The sequence below is a fragment of the Echinops telfairi genome, unplaced genomic scaffold, assembly GCF_000313985.2.
Source record: "Echinops telfairi isolate 266 unplaced genomic scaffold, ASM31398v2 ScPeMD7_1;HRSCAF=3_0, whole genome shotgun sequence".
Classification (NCBI taxonomy): Eukaryota; Metazoa; Chordata; class Mammalia; order Afrosoricida; family Tenrecidae; genus Echinops; species Echinops telfairi.
The window spans coordinates 17,049,184-17,069,813 of NW_022103896.1; positions in this window are offsets into that span (position 1 = coordinate 17,049,184).

The window sequence follows — 20,630 nt, forward strand, 5'->3', positions numbered from 1 at the left end:
GATGTTACTGGGACCAGCTGGACTAAGAGGTAAATCATGATAAATGAAGAAAAGATTGAAGTAGTCAAAGAGTTTGCCTGACTTAGATCCACAATCAAAAACTCATGGCAGCAGCAGTCAAGAGATCCAATGATGCCTTGCAGTGATTAATCTGCTGCATAGACCTCTTTAAAGTGTTGTAGAATATTATTTTAAAGACTAAGGTGTGCCTGACCCAAGTCATGGTATTTTCAGTTGCCTCACATGCATGTGGAAGTTGGACATTGAATAAGTAAGATTGACTAAGAACCGATGCATTTGAATTATGGTTCTTGGCAAAGACTATTGAAAGTACCATGGATTTCTCAACGAACCAACACCTCTGCCTTCGAAGAGGAGCCCTAATGATCCTTAGAGGCCAGATGGCAAGCCCTGGTCTCACTCACTGTGGACATGCTGTCAGGAGAGACCAGTCACTGAAGAAGGGCATCTTGCTTGGCAAAGTGGAAGTAGAGCCAAAATGAGAAAGGCCATCAATGAGATGGACTGACACAGGGGTTGCATAGGAACAATTGTGAGGAGGGTGCAGGACCCGGCAGTGTTTCAATCTGTGGTGCACAGGGTCGCTGTGACTCAGAACCGACTGGAGGGCACCTAGCAGCAGCAGCAGCAACAGCAGCAACAACACAACAACAACAATATTACGTGTTGTTAAGAGGAAATCAGCAATCAATCCCAGTGACTAATGGAGTTAGGCCACACTGGGTCTTATTGTATTGAAGAATTGCTCCTCCAGATGTGAACAGAAAAAAAGAAAATCCTGAGAATCCACATGGTCCCTACCAGTCTGACTAAGGCATTCCGACAGGTCAGCAGGCTCTGGGATTTGGCAGTAATTTTGTGCATTTGGTGACTCAAAGAATTTGTCAGTCCCTTGAGAACCATTTTGCAAAGGCTTTGGGACTTTTAGGGACTGTTGTCTCATCTAATTCCCACACAAATGGCCTGAAGAAGCACATGTCACTACATCCTGTCTAAGCAGCGGTGTCACAAGAGGATTGGGAGATGTGGACCACACCGGGGGATACTGTCAGAGGGGGTGACACCAAACAGACTCGATATAATTTTTGTTCACTGTTTCAGCAGAAAATTATTATTTTTTAATAAAATAGTGCAATAGTTAGCTAGAAAAAACACACAGTGTTTATCTGTGTAAAACCAGCTTAAGCAAACCCATAGCCATCGAGTTGATTCTGACTCATAATGATTCTATAGGTCATAATAGAACCAACCCATAGGGTTTCCAAAGTTGTGGAAGAATACTGTTGCATTTTTCTCCTTCAGAGTTGACGATGGGTTTGAACTTCTGACTTTCCAGAGAGCAGTGAAGCACAGTTATCCACTGTGCCACCAGGGCTCCTGGAGCCCAACTTGCAAGTATCAATATACCGACAAGGTGTAGTGAATCATACCTACAAAGCTGAAACTCTCCACTGCTTGACCTTTGGAACTGTTGTAATGATTTTTGGTCGGAGCTGTCATTGTCACCCAATTACAATGATACTTTGAATCATGTGGTTTTGTCTGCCCGTGGGTATTTTTAAAAATAGTTTTATTAATATAACATTCACATGTTATATGTTTTTATAGTTAAGTCACTTTTATTTATTTTAAAATTTATTTTATTTTAGTTTTTTTCTTTTTAAAATCATCTTATTGGGGGCTTGTACAACTCGTCACAATCCATCCATCCATCCATTGTGTCAAGCACATTTGTACATTTGTTGCCATCATCATTCTCAAAACATTTTCTTTTTGCTTGAGCCTTGGTATCAGCTCCTCAGTTTTCCTCTCCCTCCCTGCCCCCTCCTTTACAAACCCTTGATAATTTATAAATTATTATTATTTTGTCCTGTCTTTTTAAGGCCATTGAGTTTGCCAAATTTTCCAGTATTTTAGCAACAACACTGTGGCAATTAGCGTTTGTGAACTTCTATCAATAACTGTTGCGAATGAAGCAGCAATTCAAGGGGGGAAGAACAAACCAAACCAAATCCACCACCATGAATTGATTACAGCTTATGTCCTACCATGGAGTCCATTATGACTTAGAGTGATCCTATTGGACAGGGTAGACCTGTCAGCTTCATGGGAGTGGATAGGCCTCATCTTTCTATGGTGGAGCTGCTGGTAAGTTCGAACCACTGACCTTGTGGTTAGAAGTTCAGTGGCTTATCTCACTAAGTTACTAAGCCTTTGGTGCTTCTACAGCAATGCTATATAAGATTTCTGTAGCACACACACACACACACACACACAGTGTTAGTCTGGATAGACTAGAGGAACAAATCTACAGAAACTCATGTATATAACAGAATTTTATATAAAAGGTAAGTGTACATTAAGAAAGCATCCAAACCTAGTCCAATCCAAGCCCATAAGTCTGACATTAGCCCATATGTCCAGCACTGATCTACAAAGACCTCCTCAAACTCATAAAATATGCCCATAATGCCGACTGCAGGAGGAAAGCGGAATCAGTGAACGTGTAAGCATCTCAGCGTTGGCAGGGGTCTCCACATGGTTGCTTCAGCACCCAAGACTGCATTGGGGTAGGTCCATGAGGCTTCTCAGGGATTTCTTGCAGGAAGTGAGCCTTGCCAGCTGAAGCAAAGAACTCGCTAACACAGCCACACACTGGTCTGACCATCAGAGAGCAAGAGACCAGAGAACAAGAGTCATTTATCTCTCTGCCCTTCAGCTAATCCCACATGTGTTTACCAGCCAGATTGGCACAATAAACCTTAGCTATCTCACACACACACACACACACACACACACACACACACACACACACACACATCCCATTGCCACTTAAGGATCATCTACAAGCCAAAGGACACAAGAGGGAACCAAGCACTGCCCAGGACTGCTCACCAGGAAGGCATTGACCCAGGGACCCCCTGGTATGAACAGCTGCCCCAGAGCTGTGAGATGAGAAGAGACATTTCTCTACTTAAAAGCCACCTCCTTGTGGCATTTGTGTGACAGCATCACCCGGCAGCTAAGACAAATGGTTGAAAAGGATGATGAAAATTTACCATCTGTTATACAAGGTCTATGTAATATCTTTGACTTAGTTTCGTGCCCTAAAAAGCCTAAACCATGTACTAGCTGGTCTTTTACAGAAAGAAGCTTGCTGGCTGTTGATACCTGTCTCAGGTGGAGAAGGAAGGGCTCAGTGCCTTCTGAACTTCTTCCCGAGCAGTTTCTAGCCTTTTCTATGGGTTGACGTGGCCCAATTTCCTGAGCACTGTTGCTGGGCAGGCATGTGCTACCTGGTGGGGACATGCAGTGGCTAAGGCAAAGGGCCTACTGGCCCCTCGGCACGTTCACATTGCCGGCTTGAGGGGCAGAGGAAATGCGCTTGAGCGGACTCATTTGTGCAGGCTAAAGCCGGTGGTGTGTCCATGAAGGACTGTCATCCAGAGGGTTTCAGCTGCTGAATTTTCAGAAAGAGGCTGCCAGCCCTTTCTTCCACAGCACTTCTGGGAGGACGCCAACCACACCCCTTCCGCCTCTCCCACTGTTGCCTACGTCACAGCAATGGGTGAATCCCCCAAGGAGATGCATTGACACAGCAGCTGCAGCAATGGGCTGAAACCTAACCATTGTGGGGTTGGCACAGGACCGGGCAGCGGTTTTGGTTCTGTTTGTACCTAACGACCTCTGGACGGCACCTACCAGCAGCCCAGCAATGAGAGTGAGCGGGCAGTGAATCAGGGAGCGCACAGAAGAACGGATGCATCTGAAGGGTGGCCTCATCGAAGACTATGGAAAGCACTGTGGCCTTCCAGAAGAACAGCTCTATCTGGGAGGAAGGACAGCCAGGAGGTTCCTTGGAAGCAAGGAGAGCGAGACTTTGTCTCGTGTGTTCTGGACATGCTGGCAAGAGGGCCCGGTCCCTGGAAGAGGATAGGATGCTTGATAGAGTTGAGGGTCACAAAGAAGAGGAAGACCCTCAAGGAGAGGCCTTGACACCGCGGCTGCAACAATGGGCTCAAAAGGAACGATTGTGAGGATGGCGCAGGACAAGGCAGTGGTTTGTTCTGTATGCGGGTCGCTGTGAGCAAGAGCCAACTCGATGGCACCTAACAACAACAACAACAACAACAACAATGACGACGACGAGTACATAGGGGCCCTGGTGGTGCTGTGATGGAGCGCTGCGAGGTGGGTGCTTTGAGCCCACCAGCTGCTCTGTGGGAGAAAGTGGCCGTCTGTTTCCCTGGGGAGTAAGTACAGCCGTGGAAACCCTGAGACAGCTCGCCTCCTCCTGCAGGGACACGATGAGTCCGGAGAGACTCAAGGGCAACAGGGTTTAAGTAGCTGTGATCTGGATTTCAGGTTGTTCCAACCTTCAGGACAAAATCAGAGTCACAACAGCAGGGACAGTGCGTATTTTGTCTCTGTGTTGGCTCTGGCCCTTGTTCAAAACCAGCCTCCAGGTCCCCCGCGAGTTCCTTCTGGCAAGCCCTGACGATAGGTCCTGTGTGGTTAGGGGCTCCATGCCACCCGCCCACTTCCTGGTCTCCTGCACCTGTCCGGGCTCTGGGTTGCGAGATGGTGTTCCTAGCCTTGGCCTCTGGTGCCCGGTTGGTGCCTCGGTGCAAGGGTGTGCAGGACTGGCCCGAGGCCTCTGGGGGAGAAGACGAGGCATACTCCTCCACATGGTGGGGGCTTCTCTCTACCCTCAGGTCACCCCACCCAGCCCCTCACCACTATGAACCCCCTGCCCCATGCTCAGCCTTGGGGTGTGTGGGGAACGTTGGTGCGGAAATGAATCCTTTGCGTCTTGCAGCCTCCTCTCAGGGGACCAGTCCCAGAGGTCTGTGTGGGAGAGCCCAGTGAGCGCTCAATCGGGTTTGCCGTTAAAAGCAAATTCAGTAAATTCTGGGAAGAATCCCCATGACCCGTCCGTTCTACTGTCCCGCTAGCCTTTTGGTATGTTGGCCCCAACTTGTGTGCTGGGTCTTCCTGCTACAAGTGGGGTCTTCCTTTGTCGGGGCTCCTCTCTCCTCTGGAAAAAACAAGACTGATTTTTCAGAGATAGATCTCCACGCCTTCCCTTTGCGGCACCTCTAGGTGAACTTCCAGGTGGCATTTAAGCACATGAACCGTCTGGGCCACCTGGGACCCCAAATACCAACTTAGGACTTTGTTATATACCATCTGAGGCTCCACTGCCACGGTCCCTGGTACTGTCAGTTTTCTTCTCTCTGTTGCTCACCCTCTGAGACAGTCTTACAAGTTCGTCTTATCTCGGGGGCTCGGTCTTACACATTTTCACATCCCCAGGGATAGGCAGGATGGCCAGCACCTAGCAGGTGCTCAATAAATCGCGGTGAATTTGAGCGTGAAACCCGATGCACTCTGCATTTAATTATGAGTGGGAAAGGGGTCCAGCGGGGAGGTTTGGAGTTCTAAGTGGAAGCTGTAAGGCAGCCGCTGGCGGTGCAGGGGAGAGAAGTGCGGGCAGGCTGGCGGGCTGGGCCGTTTCCGGGGGAGCTTTGATATTCAATCAGCCCAGCTTTGGTTTCCAGAAATGAAGGTGCAGTGTAGCCTCTTTGTACCGAGTCTTCATGAAGAGGGGGCGCTTTTTCAAGTGGGGTTTCTAATGAAAGCTGGGTGGTGGGGGGAGAAGTCAAACCTACCATTCTGGATCAGAGGAAGGAGATCCGGGCAGAAGTCCGGGGGTGGTGGTGGTGGTGTTGTTGGGGGTCACCGAATCAGAAACATGACTGAACACTAGTGCCAGTCTGCGGAGAAGGCTGGGCTGACAGGCGCTGGCCGGGGCCGGGAGCAGGGGCCTTTTCTTTCCTTTGATTTCCCTCCAGATCTTGCCAAGGTAGGCCGTGGGCCAGAGTCTCGCGGCAGCATGACTCTGGGGTGGGGAGGACAACACGCTCACTTTCCTCCTAGGACAGCATCTCCCCCGTGGACACCCCCAGGAGAGCACCACCGGCCCCGCCACAGCAATTCCGCCGCTGTTTCTGCGGCGCCGGGGCAACAGACGGGAGCGGGCTCTTTATAGAGAGACCACAGAGAAAGGGAAATAATGAGTGCCATCTCACGGAGGCCCCTGCCACCTTCCAAGTGACCCCGGGCACGCGGTTCATCCCCTCCCCCTCGGGGTCCCATTGGGACCAATGCTGGTGACACAGTGATCCCTGACAGGCCAGGCATTCCGGTGCAGTCAGGAGTGCCTGGAGGAAAGGCCTGGCTGCCACTTGTGAAAAATCAGCCTTTGAAAACCCGATGGTGGACAGTCCTATCCCTAATCCCTCCAGCCGACCCCTACGCTGAAGGAAAGGTGTCTTTCTAAGCTGTCGCACAGCACAACACAGACACTTGAGGGGTCCCCATGGGTTGGAGCTAAGTTGACGTGGCGACAGATGGTTGCCACTCACTCAGGATTTAGAGAGAGGCTGCTGACTTGGTGGTGAACACCAGCTTCTTCTCTGCGGACTTGTGACGGTTCGAATACGTGAGCTTGAGAGTAATAAGAACTCACCACTTTTGACCACTGTGGAGTGGGGTTCGTCTAATTGGGGATGTTGATTTATTCAGCAGCACCCACTACACTGAATTGGGTTCACAGGAGGATGGCAGGAACACTTGACGCTGCTCAAAGCATTGCATTTGTCACTAATTAGCAGGATGGCTTTGAGCAGTAACTATCCCCTGGACCAACGGTGATGGGGCCAGTTCTAACTCATGGTGACCCCATGTGCTTCAGTGTAGAACGGTGCTCTGGGACAACATAGAACGATACAGTTTCTTCAGCGGAGAGATTGGGCTTAGGAATAGGGCTGAGTTTTCTATGGCTGTGATCTATACGTTGTGTGTGCCAGGTGCCAGGGCTTTCTTCTAAGGTGCCCGTGGGTGGATCTGACCAACAACCTTTCCGGGAATAGCTGTTTGCCCCACCCAGGGCCTCTGTAAGCCACTGGCCCAAAGCCAGTTTCACTTCATGGAAACTGTGCGTCAGAGCAAGATTGTGTGCCACAGGGTCTTCAGTGGCCAGTTTTCCAGAAGTTGATTGCCAGACTTCTCTTCTGAGGCACCTCCACCTCCAGCAGGATCCATGCTTCTGACTTCTCTGTTAGTAGCCGGGGGCTCAGCTCTCGATACCACCCAGGGACTCCAGCTATAGCGTACTGCATGTTTATTGAGTGACCTAGAAAATGAGATATTGGGGAAGTTCATGGTGGAGGGGTGGGGGCAGGGAGGGTTGGTGACCCTCTGACCTTTCCTAGGTTATGGCCACGTCTTGAATGGAGAGCTTTCATTAATTTTCATCCAGAAACAGAGATCTTCGAACTGGGCCTGCTGAAGATCATGGCGATTCAAAGAGGTGGTGGTGTTTCAGCATGTGAACCTGCCAGCCATGCGAGTCGATGATGGGTTATGATGAAATGCAGACTTCCATGCAGTCACTTCCAACTGAGGGGCCAACCTCCAAGAGTCATCACAACCTCGGGACAGCTCAAGGTGGAGGTACCCCGTGTCATCAGAGAAAGGGCCAAATTGGCTGCCACATCCCTCCTCCCACCTGGGGACCAGTGGAGCCAGGTCAAAGCCTTGTGGAAAGCAACTTGGCTTCACATATGAGCGGGCCATGGAAATGCTCATACCTGCTGACTCACTCTCACTTCTGGGAATTGATCCCAAGAAAACAGTCCTGCAGCAGCAGAGGGTTACTTCATGACGGTGTCATGGATGCATTGTTCTCCAATGGCAAGGAGTTTGGAACCGCATAAACCAGAGGTTGGCAGACGTTTCTGTCAAAGGTTTAAGTATTTTAGACTGCGCGAGCCATCCGTGATCTGTCATAACTACTCAGCATTCTCACTGCAGCACAGACAAAGCCATTGACAACTCATAGATGAATGGGTGGGGCTCTGATCCCAGAAACCTTATTTTCAGAAACAAATGTGAATTTCATATAATTTTCACATGCCACAAAACATTAGTATGATGATCTTATTTCCTTTGCAGCCATTAAAAAAAAAAGAAAAACCGCATTTTAGCTTCCAGTTCCTGTAAAACCAGGTGACGGGCCAGATATGGCTTAGGAAGTGTAGTTAGTTGACTAATTATGGGTACAAATAATAGGAGACTAGTTTATTAAATGATCATGTAGTCATGCAATAGAAGAAATACATGAAAAAGTGTACATGAAAAATGCAGGACATGTAGTGTTAAGTACGTCATAAGATGTAAGAAATGTAAGCAGTTACATTCAGCTGAAAAGAATAGGAGGAACCTGCTTTCTGTGTCAAATTTTCTAGGGTTTTTTTTTTTTTAATTCATTAGCAAGTATTTCTTTTAGCTAATCTATGTTTTCAGAAGGCTGGTAGTGCAATGGTGAAGTGCTCGGCTGTTACCTGAAGGATCAGCAGTTCAAACACACCAGCTGCTCTGTGGGGGAAACTACCTGGCCATCTGCCTCCAGGGAAGATTATAGCTTAGGAAATCCTATAGGAAGACCCTGCTCAGCCATGTAGCCACTGCTGTTGCGTGGATGGCACCCAACAATAATAATCTATAGTTTGCAAAAATGCCCAGATTTCCCAAACTTTTGTGCAGCAACATGATTAGTTTAAATTTATGATTTTTATTGTTGCAATAACTGTTGAACATAAAAGTTGCCATTAAATCATTTAAAAATATCTATTCTATTGTCGATAACAGCACCCAGAGGCGTGTAGTCCAGGCCATTTCCCAACAGTTCATCATTCACACATCTGTCTTGAGAGTCTTCTTTTAGAAAAAGGAAGACATTTGGCAGACATTTTCTCAAAGGAATAGCATGTGACTGTCCTTTAGCAGATAACACAAAACGACTGGCAGAGTGGATTGCCAATGATAAAACCCAGGTTTTCAGGCAGAAATCAGGATTATGGAGAATTCTTTTATGCCTTCAGGACAGCTTCTCAGTATTTAATGTCCCCTTTGATGCTGTGGATGGTGCCATGAACAGTGTGCAGTCTTTCACATGGTATAAAGCCCTATGCCCACATTTGGAAATTCCATATGCCTTGATAAAGCATTGATTTTCAAAGGACCAGAGCATGACATTACAAAACTATACATGGCTAGAAATCCCTCCTAAGTGCCAAAGGGTTCATTGAATGTTCATGTAGTATATAAAATATTTATTAATGTGGTTTGAGTCTTCATTGTATAACCTCTAAGAAACTACCATTTGGCAAGGTTTGATGTAGTAGCTAAGAAGTATATTCACTTGAATATACTTAAGTATATCATGTAAAATTTGATTAAAATACTCCTTTCCCCTAAGCCCCCAAACATCCTTTAAAGTCTTCTTAAATAGTTTAGCTTAACCAGTGCAGAATATCTGCTTTGATGCTCTTTCAAGAATTATCTGTATGGGATTCAATTGTCAACAAAACACCCAGTGCCCTTGAGTAGAATGCCTCCCCTTTGGGTTTCTAAGGCTGTTAGTCTTTACAGGAGCAAAAAGCCTCATTTTGCTCCCTTGGACCTGATGGTAGGTTCAAACTGCTAATCTTGTGTTTGGCAGCTCAATGTACAACCCACTCTGCCACCAGGGCTGGCCAACTGACAACATCAACTGGGATGACTAGATAGGAACCTTAGACAGCAGGAGGTTTATGGGAGTTGGGGAGGCACTACTCAGCAAAGGATGGTAGGAATGGTTGCCCAGTTTGCAGCATGTGAGCCATGTCCCTACACTGTCCATGCAGCAACTGCTGAAGTGCTGCCTGCTTTGCTGTGTCTATCCTCAGCGACAACACGACAAACAAAATCAGTTATTTAGGAGATTTTAAAAGGGAAGCTAATAGTGGGCAGCTTCTGATTGGGTGGTCTTTGAGTCCCTAGCTGAATACCTTAGTTGAATCCACATCTTTGAACTCAATCGTCTCTCTTCTTCATGGATCACCAGTTTTCTGATTACAGCGTTTTCCCCAGTAGGACTTTTCTGGTGGGGGATGAGAGCGTGCTAGACAAGATACCCACTTGATCTAAACCTTACGTTCATGTGACTCAGGGCCTTGAGTTGGGAGTTTCAATGGCTTTTAGCTGCCTTTGAGTTGGCCTGTAAGTCATGGTGACCCCAAGGAGCAAAGGAGTGAATCCCTACCTGGTCTCCTGTGCCTTGCTCATGATTGATTGCAGGCCAGACCACTGGGATCCATTAGGCTTTCTTTCTGTATTCATTTATTTAAAAAAATCATTTTACTGGGGGCTTGTACAACTCTTATCACAGTCCATCTATCCATCCATTGTGTCAAGCACATTTGTACATTTGTTGCCATCATCATTCTCAAAACATTTGCTTTCTACTTGAGTCCTTGGTATCAGCTCCTCATTTTTCCCTCTCTCTTCCACCCCTCCCTCCCCCATGAATCCTTGATAATTTATAAATTATTATTATTTTGTCAAGTCTGACACTGTCCGATGTCTCCCTTCGCCCACTTTTCTGTTGTCCGTCCCCCAGGGAGGGAGTTATATGTAGATCATTGTGATCGGTTCTCCCTTTCTACCCTTCCCTTCCCCTTTCCCTCCTGGCATCGCTACTTCATTATTGGTCCTGAGGGGTTTATTTATCCTTGATTTCCTGTGTTTCCAGTTCTTATTTGTACCAGTGTAAATCCTCTGGTCTAGCCAGATTTGTAAGGTAGAAATGGGATCATGATAGTGGTAGGGTAGGGGGAAGCATTCGAGAACTAGAGGAAAGTTGTATGTTTCATTGGTGCTATACTGCACCCTGACTGGCTCGTGTCCTCCCCATGATCCTTCTGTAAGGGGATGTCCAGTTGCCTACAGATGGGCTTTGGGTCTCCACTCCACACACCCCCTCATTCAACAATGATATGATTTTTTTGTTCTTTGACGCCTGATACCTGATCCCTTTGACACCTCATGATCACACAAGCTGGTGTGCTTCTTTCATGTGGGCTTTGTTGCTTCTCAGCTAGATGGCAGCTTGTTTATTTCAAGCCTTTAAGACCCCAGGTGCTATATCTCTTGATAGCCAGGCACCACCAGCTTTCTTCTCCACATTTTCTTATGCACACGTTTGTCTTCAGCAACCGTGTTGGGAAGGTGAGCATCATAGCATGCCAATTTAATAGGACAAAGTGTTCTTGCATTGAGAGAGTACTTGAGTAGAGGCCCAATGTCCATCTGCTACCTCCATAAGGTTTTCATTGATTGATTTTCTGAAGTAAACTGCCAAGCCTGTCTTCTAGTCTGTCTGTCTGAAAGTTCTGTCGAATTCCTCAGCATCATAACAATACTCAAGCCCCTACTGACAGCCAGGTGGTGCCCTCATGAAGTGCATTGGCTGAGAATTGAATAAAGGTCTCTCGCATGGAAGACAAGAAAGGATTCTACCCCTGAGCTACCGTTGTCCAAGTCTTGTAGCATTCCTCAAAGAGGCCATCCAGGCAGTCCCATGGAAGGGATGGAGCGAAAAAGGCATTTTTGTAACTTTAGATATACTAGCTTGTTTTGGCAATTCTTCATTTTTTAATCTCCTGGGATCTTAAGAATATAGAAGTAGCAGGGGCCTTCCTTCATTCCCAGTAGGGCCTGGCTATGGCTGCATATGTCTCTGAAACTTTTAAGGGCCATTCATCTAGTTCAAACAGGTCACGGATGGGGCCTGGCCAGTTGGAAGGCAAATCTCTAGCGAATCCCTCGCTAGGGATATTTCATTGAGATTGTCTGTCATGCTTGCTTGACTAGATGTTGTACTTTGGCATTACTTGAGTAGCAGGACCAGGGAGAACACCCCGGGATGTATGGAGAGAGACTCTCTTTTAGCCACAGCATGGAGAAATAGAGGCAATGGTGGCTGGAGGAGGGAGAGAGGGTCTCTGAGCCAGCACTGTGCCATCTGCTGGGACAGTGTACTTTTTGTGACCCAAGTTCTGGAAGTGTTGCAAGCGGGCAGGCTGATTAATTATTTCCCTGGGGTCTCCCTCACGGGGGATCGAAACAGCTGCTCGGTGGGCATGAAAGATAGTCCAAAGCTTTCAATTCGTAGGGACTTTGTTTCCTCAGCCACATGGGCAGGTATTGGAAACACATGTGCCTCTGATACAAGATCACCTTGAAAGTCAAGACTAGACAGGAACAGGCACCACAGGGTCCTGTTTCTCCTCAAATACATAGCTCCATGTTTCCAAATGTCCTCGGTGCCTAGAGGAGGTTGAGAAGCATTCAAACAGGGCCGGGCTCGGGTTCCATCAGCCCCTTGCAGCGCGTCCATTACCCACCGTCCCTCTCTCTCTCCCTCCCTCCCTCTCTCCCTTCCTCCCTCCCTCCCTCCCTCCCTCCCTCCCTCCCTCCCTCCCTCCCTCCCTCCCTCCCTCCCTCCCTCCCTCCCTCCCTCCCTCCAGAAGCCCTCTTCTAACCCAGCGCTTCCTAGGCCTGGCCTTCTGTCTGTGCTACTGAGTTGGAATCCAGCGAGTTGCCGGCAGGATGACTTTTTAATACGTTGCTCCAGATGATTCTTAGGCAACTGGCCTTGAACTTTTCTGTGAACAAGGGATAGAGAGCCATAGGTTTGGAGTAAGAATGCTTGAATAAGGGTCCATGCTGAGGCACTGAGGAGACTTTCATAGGGGTTTCTATCTGCGTGTGTGTGAAGGAAGGAAGTGGGGAAGTGAGGTGCTGAGGGCCTGAGGTGGACATTCATAAGATCTGAGGAGCAATAAACGTACCAACAGCAGCACTCTATCTCTACACAAAGAACATATACCTTCTTTCTCTATTTTTTGGCCAATGGCTCTCCCCCCACCCCCTTCCCCAGGTAGTTTTATAAATGCTCAAGGCTAACTTCTAGTAGCAACCCTGAAGTCTCTGAAATATTAATCCACGCATAGACATCAACCTCTGACAATAGAAGCATCATCCACTTAGTCTCCCAAGCTAGAAAACTTAGTGTTATCTGCAACTATTTTTGACTTCTACTGAATCCCCTGGCCCTGCCTCTATGCCCTGGGCCCCACTACCTGTCCACTTCAAATGACCATCAAATCCTGTTCCTTCATCAAGTTAGCCACAGCTGCTTACTCAGCTCTCAGCACTCTTTTGGCCAACTCCTTTCATTTATCCAGTACCATGCCGCGGGGCTGATCATCCTTAGCAAACCCCAAATCTGAGTTCTTTGCTTGAGAGAAAGCTCTCTGTCTCTCTGTTTCTGCCTTTCTCTGTCTCAGTATGTGTGCTTTATTGCAAGCAGGATAAAATACTAGCTCCTGAGGATGGTTCGCGAGGCCCTGCTGAATATGGCCCTTAACATCCTCTCTGCTCAAGTTAAAGATGGTGGCAAATTCATGAATGCTTCTCCCATAGACAGTTGGCCTCCTCTTGTTCCTGGGTAGGCTTTATCACTGTTTTCAAGCAAGCATAGAATATGGCTCCCTGTCTCCACGTCCTAACCAACCCCTGGCTTCTGTTTCCTTTCTCAGGGGTCTCAGAGACACTATGTAAGAAATCCAGTTACCCCAGAGGCCAGCTCCCGGAGATCTGTTGTTAGTCCTATTGGCACCCAGCTTTTCATCTGTCCTGGTCAAAATGCCACCCATGGGAATGAAGTCATTTGCACTCCACTGACCGACCAGCCCCCTGTTGGATACCAATGAGTGTGCTGGAAGGATGCCGCTCAGAGCATGAGAATATCCCAGCGGAGGCCTGCCTTAAATTCCTGGTCCACAAAATTGAATGATAACGTTTCAAATCTTGAAGTCTGGGAGGGTAATTTGCTAATGCAGCAACAGATCACTGGAACAACATACTGTCCTTCCCAAGCAGCCCGAACCCCAACTACATGGCCCTATCTTGAGTGTCCTGAATATATTAAAGCCTCTGGCTTTCTCCGTCAGGAACGGCCTTACTTACCTTCCCCACTGGACAAATGCTGCTCATCCTTCAACTCCACCTCAGAGGTTCCTTCCCCTCTGAAGTCATTGTGGATAAACGAAGTCAAGGAAAGGAATTCTTCCTGTTCCATCCTGTCTTGCCTCGGGTTCTTGGCAAGTCCTTACTTTAAAACGAAGTGCCACTGTGATTATTTAACTTTCCATCATCTTTAACGGTCAATGATTCCTGGAGGGTACAGGTGTGTTTTGAATACTTCCATTTTGCCACTTAGCGAACACAGGCTAAATGTTTGTTGGACAAAGGGAGGACTCAATAGATTAAAAAGAAATCTGCTCGTACAGCGTACTTGTCTTAAAAATACTATCTCCACACGGTCTTGAGGGCTGGCCCCGAGGCTAGTCTGTTCTGTATCCAGCAGCCCCCATCTCCAGTAATTCCTCTAACTCCGGCAGCTCAGCGTCACGTCGTGCTCCGCTCCCCTCTGTGGAAGAGGGCGGCAGGATGGCTGGGCCTGGAGAGGAGGCGAGGAAAGATGACCCAGCACAGAAATGACCCAGGAAAGAAGGCAACAGAATCTCAGGTTAGCTTCTGAAGTTCCCAGACTCCCTGCCAGCACCTGCCTTTGCCGCCCCGTGTGGTGCAGGGATGCAGAGGGCAGACACAGAGCAATGAATTTCGGAACACATTTCTGTTGGTCATCCCCCTGTGGGGGGCTGGGGGGATTATGCGTCCATCATTGCGATGAGTCTCGCCTTCCTCCCCTCCTCTCCCCACCTTTCCCCTACCCTCCTGGTATCGCCACTCCCATTTCTGTTCCTGAGGGGTTTCTCTGACCTGGATTTCATGTGTTGTGAGCTCTTACCTCTACCAGTGTACGTGCTCCAGTCTAACCAAGGCTGAAAGGCAGGACTGGGGTCATGACCGTGGGGGGTGGGGTGGGGGTGAGGAAGCCTCAAAGAACCAGAGGAATGTTGTGAGTTTCATTGGTGCTCTACTGCACCCTGATCTTTTCTTTCATTTGGTGACTGGTGGACAGCTCTCAGGAGGCATCTCAGAAGGTGGGTGGGCCATATGGGCATCAGCATCCAATGAGAACGAAGCTCGCCCAGGTTCTTTGTCAGTTGGGTTCCCCCACAGCACAGAAAGAACCAATCCATTAGGTAGCAAATGGCCTTGGGTTGAGCTTCTGCTGGGAGCTGAGTACTGAGCTTGACACGGTTGTTGTTAGCAGCTCTGGAGTTGATCCTCAGCTTACAGTGAGCCCATGTCTAATGGAACAAAGCGCCGTCTGGTCATGGGCCGTCCCCTTGATGGCTTGTGGGATTGGACTGCTGTGATCTGTAGGGTTTTGGAAGTAGATAATCAGGCTCTCCTCCCCAGTCCCTCTTAATCTTGTCATTCCACTGAAACCCGTTGAGCTTCTAGCCTCATGCCAGCCTCCCCTGGCAGCCTGGTGGTGTTTGCTCATGAGGTGAGTTGGCTGGACATGGAGCCAGGTCTCCTGTCTAGAAAGGGGCACATTTGCCACTCCACCACCAGCTTCTCATGCTTGGCATGAGCTCCATGTTCCTCAGCTCAGCCTCACAACTCCCCTGGGAAGAAGGCATGCCTGTCATCACTCAGCAAAGGAAGAAAACTTCTAACACAATTAGCAAGTAACAGAGGTGGAATTCAAATGCCAGCCACCCCCCCTGTCCCCCCTCACCCCTTAACTATGGTTGAAGATTCGTTCACCCTAACCAAGGGTTAGAGTGTGCCTCTTCTGTCGGCAACTGCCAAAGATGAAAGGAAAAGAGCCCTTTGATCTCCAGACTTCTCAGACCCACAGTTGTGACTGCCTTCTGCCAGGGAAGGCCTGTTTTAATTTTATATTTTCAAAATTTGGAGGTGTTTCCTGTACAAGACACAATAAAGTTTGGATTTCAACATCAATTAGTGCCCCTAAGACAAGGGGGGCCGGGCAGTGCAGCTGGAGAACGCGAGAGCTTGCCAGGGGAGGCATTGATCTTGCAAGTAATTGTGTATTTGACTTGGCTGTGGCTTACGGGGTGAGATCTTTGAAAAGGGGCTTTTTCGTTTTACATCACTTTCAATCTGGTGGTATGGACGAGGTCCTCGCATGAGCCATGGTGGGGACATTTATCTCCCTAGAGAAAGGAGGACCGGTGAGTCATAAATCCTCCCTGTCCACAGCCGGGGTGGCGTTTTCCTTGCTTGGGCTGCAGAGGGGACGTCTCCGGCCTTGACGCAGAGCAGGCTGCAGCCAGCAGGTCCCAGAGAGGCCGCCGGGGCATCCGGGCCAGGCTTGAGAGGCGGCACCAACTCTTTCTTCTTCCTGGGTGAGATGAGAATGTCCTTCAGTGGGTTGCCCTGTGAAGGGAACATGGGTTAAGGCCCATTTGCGATGGCTGCTGGTGGTGTTGAGCGTGGTCAAGGCCATTTTGATTCCCAGTGATCGGAGTGAGAGCAGAGGTGCCCATGGGCTTTTCCAAGCTGTGATCGTCATGGAGGCAGATGGTCAGAGTTTTCTTCTGTGGAGCCTCTGGGTGGGTTCAAACGGAGTGCTTCACTGTAGTGACACCAGGGGTCCTGGGCTCCTCACATACTGAGGATCCTACCACCCCTGCCCAGTTTGGGGCTGGGTATGCGATGACCTTTTCACAGGAGTTGTTGTCCTTAAGGGCCCTCGAGTCGCTTCCAACCCATGGCGACCCTGGGAACCACAACGGGACTTCTTTTTCTTCCTGTCAAGGGCCCTTTGGCCATCGATAACCTCATTTGTGGGCCATACTGATCAACACTTAATGAACCCACCCCTACTGCGATGGCTGGAAGTGCTTCTCCTTGGCGAGCCGCGAACTGTTAGCCAGTGTTGCTGATTTCACCGGCCTTCTACGGCCCCCACGCCCGACGTCCCTGCTCCTCCTTAGAAGGCATCAAAACCAGTTCCACCAGTAGTACCTTTTGGGAGTTTTCACCTTCTCTTCTAGAATATTCTCTTCCATGCCTGGCTTTTGTGACCCGCCTCTACCAGGTCGGTGTTCTTTGCCTCTCCCTCAAACCTTTGTTCAGGAGCCTTGGTGGCAGAGTGGGCTATGCACTGAACTAATAACCACACGTGAGAGGTTCAAACCCCTCGGCCGCTGCATGGGAGAAAGATGAGGCTGTCTACTCCTGTACGGGTTTAAGTCGAGGAAACCCAAGGAAGGCAGCCATGCCATATCCTATAGAGTCTCTATGACCCTCTAGGAATTTACTCGGTGGCAGTGAGTGAGGTGTTCAGCTTAATCTGTCTCTCCTAAAATGGGGAAGTTCCGTCTTAAAACTAACCGAGGGCTGGAAGGGTTATGCAAGTGAAGGCACGGCCCCAATGAGACGGGAATCGCTCTCCTTGGCTCTTGGAAGAACTGCACCCAGAATGCTCCTTAGAAGTGAGGATGTTGAGACTCCGTCTCATGTATCAGGAGAGACTAGTCCTGGGAGAAGGATGGAGAAGGGGCTGCTAGACAAGAACCAGGCCTCAGCGGCCTTCTCAGGTCACAGGAGTGTTGAGTGATCTTTGAGCTTCATTTCTTCCCTCAGTAGAGACTCATACTCAAGTGGCAGGGCTAGGAGAGTCGATTTCTTTAAAAAAAAAATCATTTTATTGGGGACTTGTACAACCCTTATCACAATCCCTACATGCATCCATTGTGTCAAGCACATTTGTACATTTGTTTCCCTCATCATTCTCAAAACATTTACTTTCTTTTTCTTTAATCATTTTATTGGGGGCTCGTACAACTCTTATCACAATCCACACATACATCCATTGTACATTGGTTTCCCTCATCATTCTCAAAACATTTGCTCTCCACTTAAGCCCTTGGAATCAGCTCCTTATTTTCCTCCCTCCCTCCCCGCTCCCCACTCCCTCATGAACCCTTGATAATTTATAAATTATTATTTTGTCACATCTCACACTGTCCGACGTCTCCCTTCACCCAATTTTCTATTGTTCGTCCCCAAGGGAGGAGGTTATATTTAGATCCCTGTAATCGATTCCCCCTTTCAACTCCACTCACCCTCCACCCTCCCGGTATTGCCACTCTCGCCACTGGTCCTGAAGGGATCATCCGCCCTGGATTCCCTGTGTTTCTAGTTCCTATCTGTACCAGTGTACATCTTCTGGTCTAGCCAGATTTGTAAGGTAGAATTGGGATTATGATAGTAGAGGGGGGTGGTGGGAAGGAAGCATTTAGGAACTAGAGGAAAGTTGTATGTTTCATCGTTGCTATACTGCACCCTGACTGTCTCGTCTCCTCCCCGCAACCCTTCTGTAAGAGGATGTCCAGTTGCCTACAGATGGGCTTTGGGTCCCCACTCCACACTCCCCCTCATTCACAATGATATGATTTTTTGTTCTGATGATGCCTGATAACTGATCCCTTCAACAACTCTTGATTGCACAGGCTGGTGTGCTTCTTCCATGTGGGCTTTGTTGCTTCTGAGCTAGATGGCCGCTTGTTTACCTTCAAGCCTTTAAGACCCCAGGTGCTGTTATCTTTTGATAGCCGGGCATCATCAACTGGATGAAGGGTGCTTCACAGAGTCAGGAGCTCTGTGACCTGGGCTCTGTCAGGTGGGCTTCTGGACCAGTTTATCCTGATGTGGAGTAGAAATCAGAGTGCTGGGCACTTATCACCCACTCCTGGTGCCTAAGCATCCCTGGTGGTGTAGTGGTTACGAGTTGGGAAACAAAACACAAGGTTATCTATTCAAAACCACTCAACCTCTCTATGGGAGAAAGACAAGGCTTTCTACTCCTATAAAGAGTTATAGTCTTGGACACCCACTGAGGCAGTTCTATCCTGTCCTATAGGGTCTCTGTAAGTCGACCACTGTGAGTGAGTAGGGTCACTATGAGGTTATCCCTAGGGCTCAGGAACCCTCTGGGTGGGGGATGGAGTCTGAGATCTTCAGGTTTGCTCTGTTCAGTCCAACAGGAGGGGGTTTCTGGGGCTTGCTGCTGCTGCTGGGAGACAAGGCAGGTAGGCAGGAGGGTCGAGTTAGGAAAAACCTGCTGCTAAAGGCTCCCTCCTCTTTTCTCCAGTGAATGGGGTGTGAGGAACATAGTTGTGGGGAGTATAGGGGACCTTGGGCAGTAGAGGCTGATGAGAAGGTGATAGGAGTTAGCAGAGAACTGCTGGGGTCTTTGAATGCTTTCTCCCCAGAAGCTTCTGGCTCTCAAAGGAGCCAGGAAATCTCCCTGGCTGCCTTTTCCTGAGAGCATTTCCTGCTACAGGGGCCATAGACATATCAGATGGCCTCTGGCCCTCTGCACCACCCAGGGCAGGGCTTTTCCTAAGGAGGACACGATGGAGGAGGGGGCATCACCCCTCAGCCCCCAGGGGGATTACCAGAGGCAGAACACCGTTTTCACCCAATGAATCAGAACAACTGAATCACCCCAAGACACCAGCATCTTCACTCCCGAGATGAGGCTACCTCGAAGCCTTGAAGCCTGCCCCTGAGGGGCTGTAAGCCTGATTCTGCTCCTGTTTATGGGTTGGCTTCAGAGTCTGAGATATACGCAGAAGGCAGCTCACAGAGGTTGGGGCAAGAATCTGAGTGTTTCTAGAAGATTCCTGCACCAGGTGTGCATGCGTGTGCATGTGCGTGTGCATGTGCGTGCGTGCGTGCGTGCGTGCGTGCCATGGAGGGCACATTCAGCGTTGGCACTTATCAGCTTTGTGATTACAGGACCATTACATCCCTCTTCCAAAGTTTAAAACCTGACAACTAGCATTTCTACCTCATAAGGTGAAGAAGCTGTTCACCTGTTGGGCTGCTAGCCCTTCGGTCGGCAGTTCAATACCACCAGCCATTTTGCAGGAAGAGGAGGCTTTCTACTCTTGCAGAGCCCGTCTCACTTTGAGATGGCTGTCCTCCCTGCATCTTCAGTTCTCTCGCCTCCTCTCAGTAGTCCACAGTGACTGTTCTCAGGGTTCCCCTTCAGATCGCCTGTTGGGAGTTCCCAACTCTCTGTACCATAAGTTTGAAAGCACACTTGCATATCAACAGAGGAAGTCCCGTACATCATTAACTCTTCGCGTTTTTGTTAGAGGAAACTATGATACAGTTAGCTGGTGGGAAAGTTCAGATCCCTCTTGATTCAAATATGCTTTCCAATGGAAGAAAATATGAAAATGTCACAAAATAGGAGCTTTGTGTTTTTATGGACTGACTTCCTTCTAAAGGCGGTTGGTTGTCGCCAACATCTAACTCAAACATCTTAAACATGTAGACAAAGGATTTCATTTATGCTTAATAGATACTTATCAGAAAAAGCTGGAAGCTTCAGTAGAGTGTTTTCAGCATCTCAGTGGCATATGCTAAGTGAAAACCTTAGAAGTCATTCCGATCCAGAAAATTATAAGGAAAGGAATTTGATATTGTGATACAGCAACCTTCAATTCCAAACACAAAGCTGTGCAGTTGAGAGTTGTAGTTTTGCTCAGACGTCAATACCCCAGAGATGACCGTGGTGGCGCTCTCTGTTTGCAGAACGGCATCGGTTCGTTACATTTCATATCACTAGTTAAGCCCCAATAGAGGAACCCATGGACTTTAGAAATCGGCTGTGGTATTTCTGAATTTAAAACCCGACAGGTATAGTGCACTAAAGGAGAAGACTAGAGATTTCTTGGAAAGACAAGTGTCTTTAT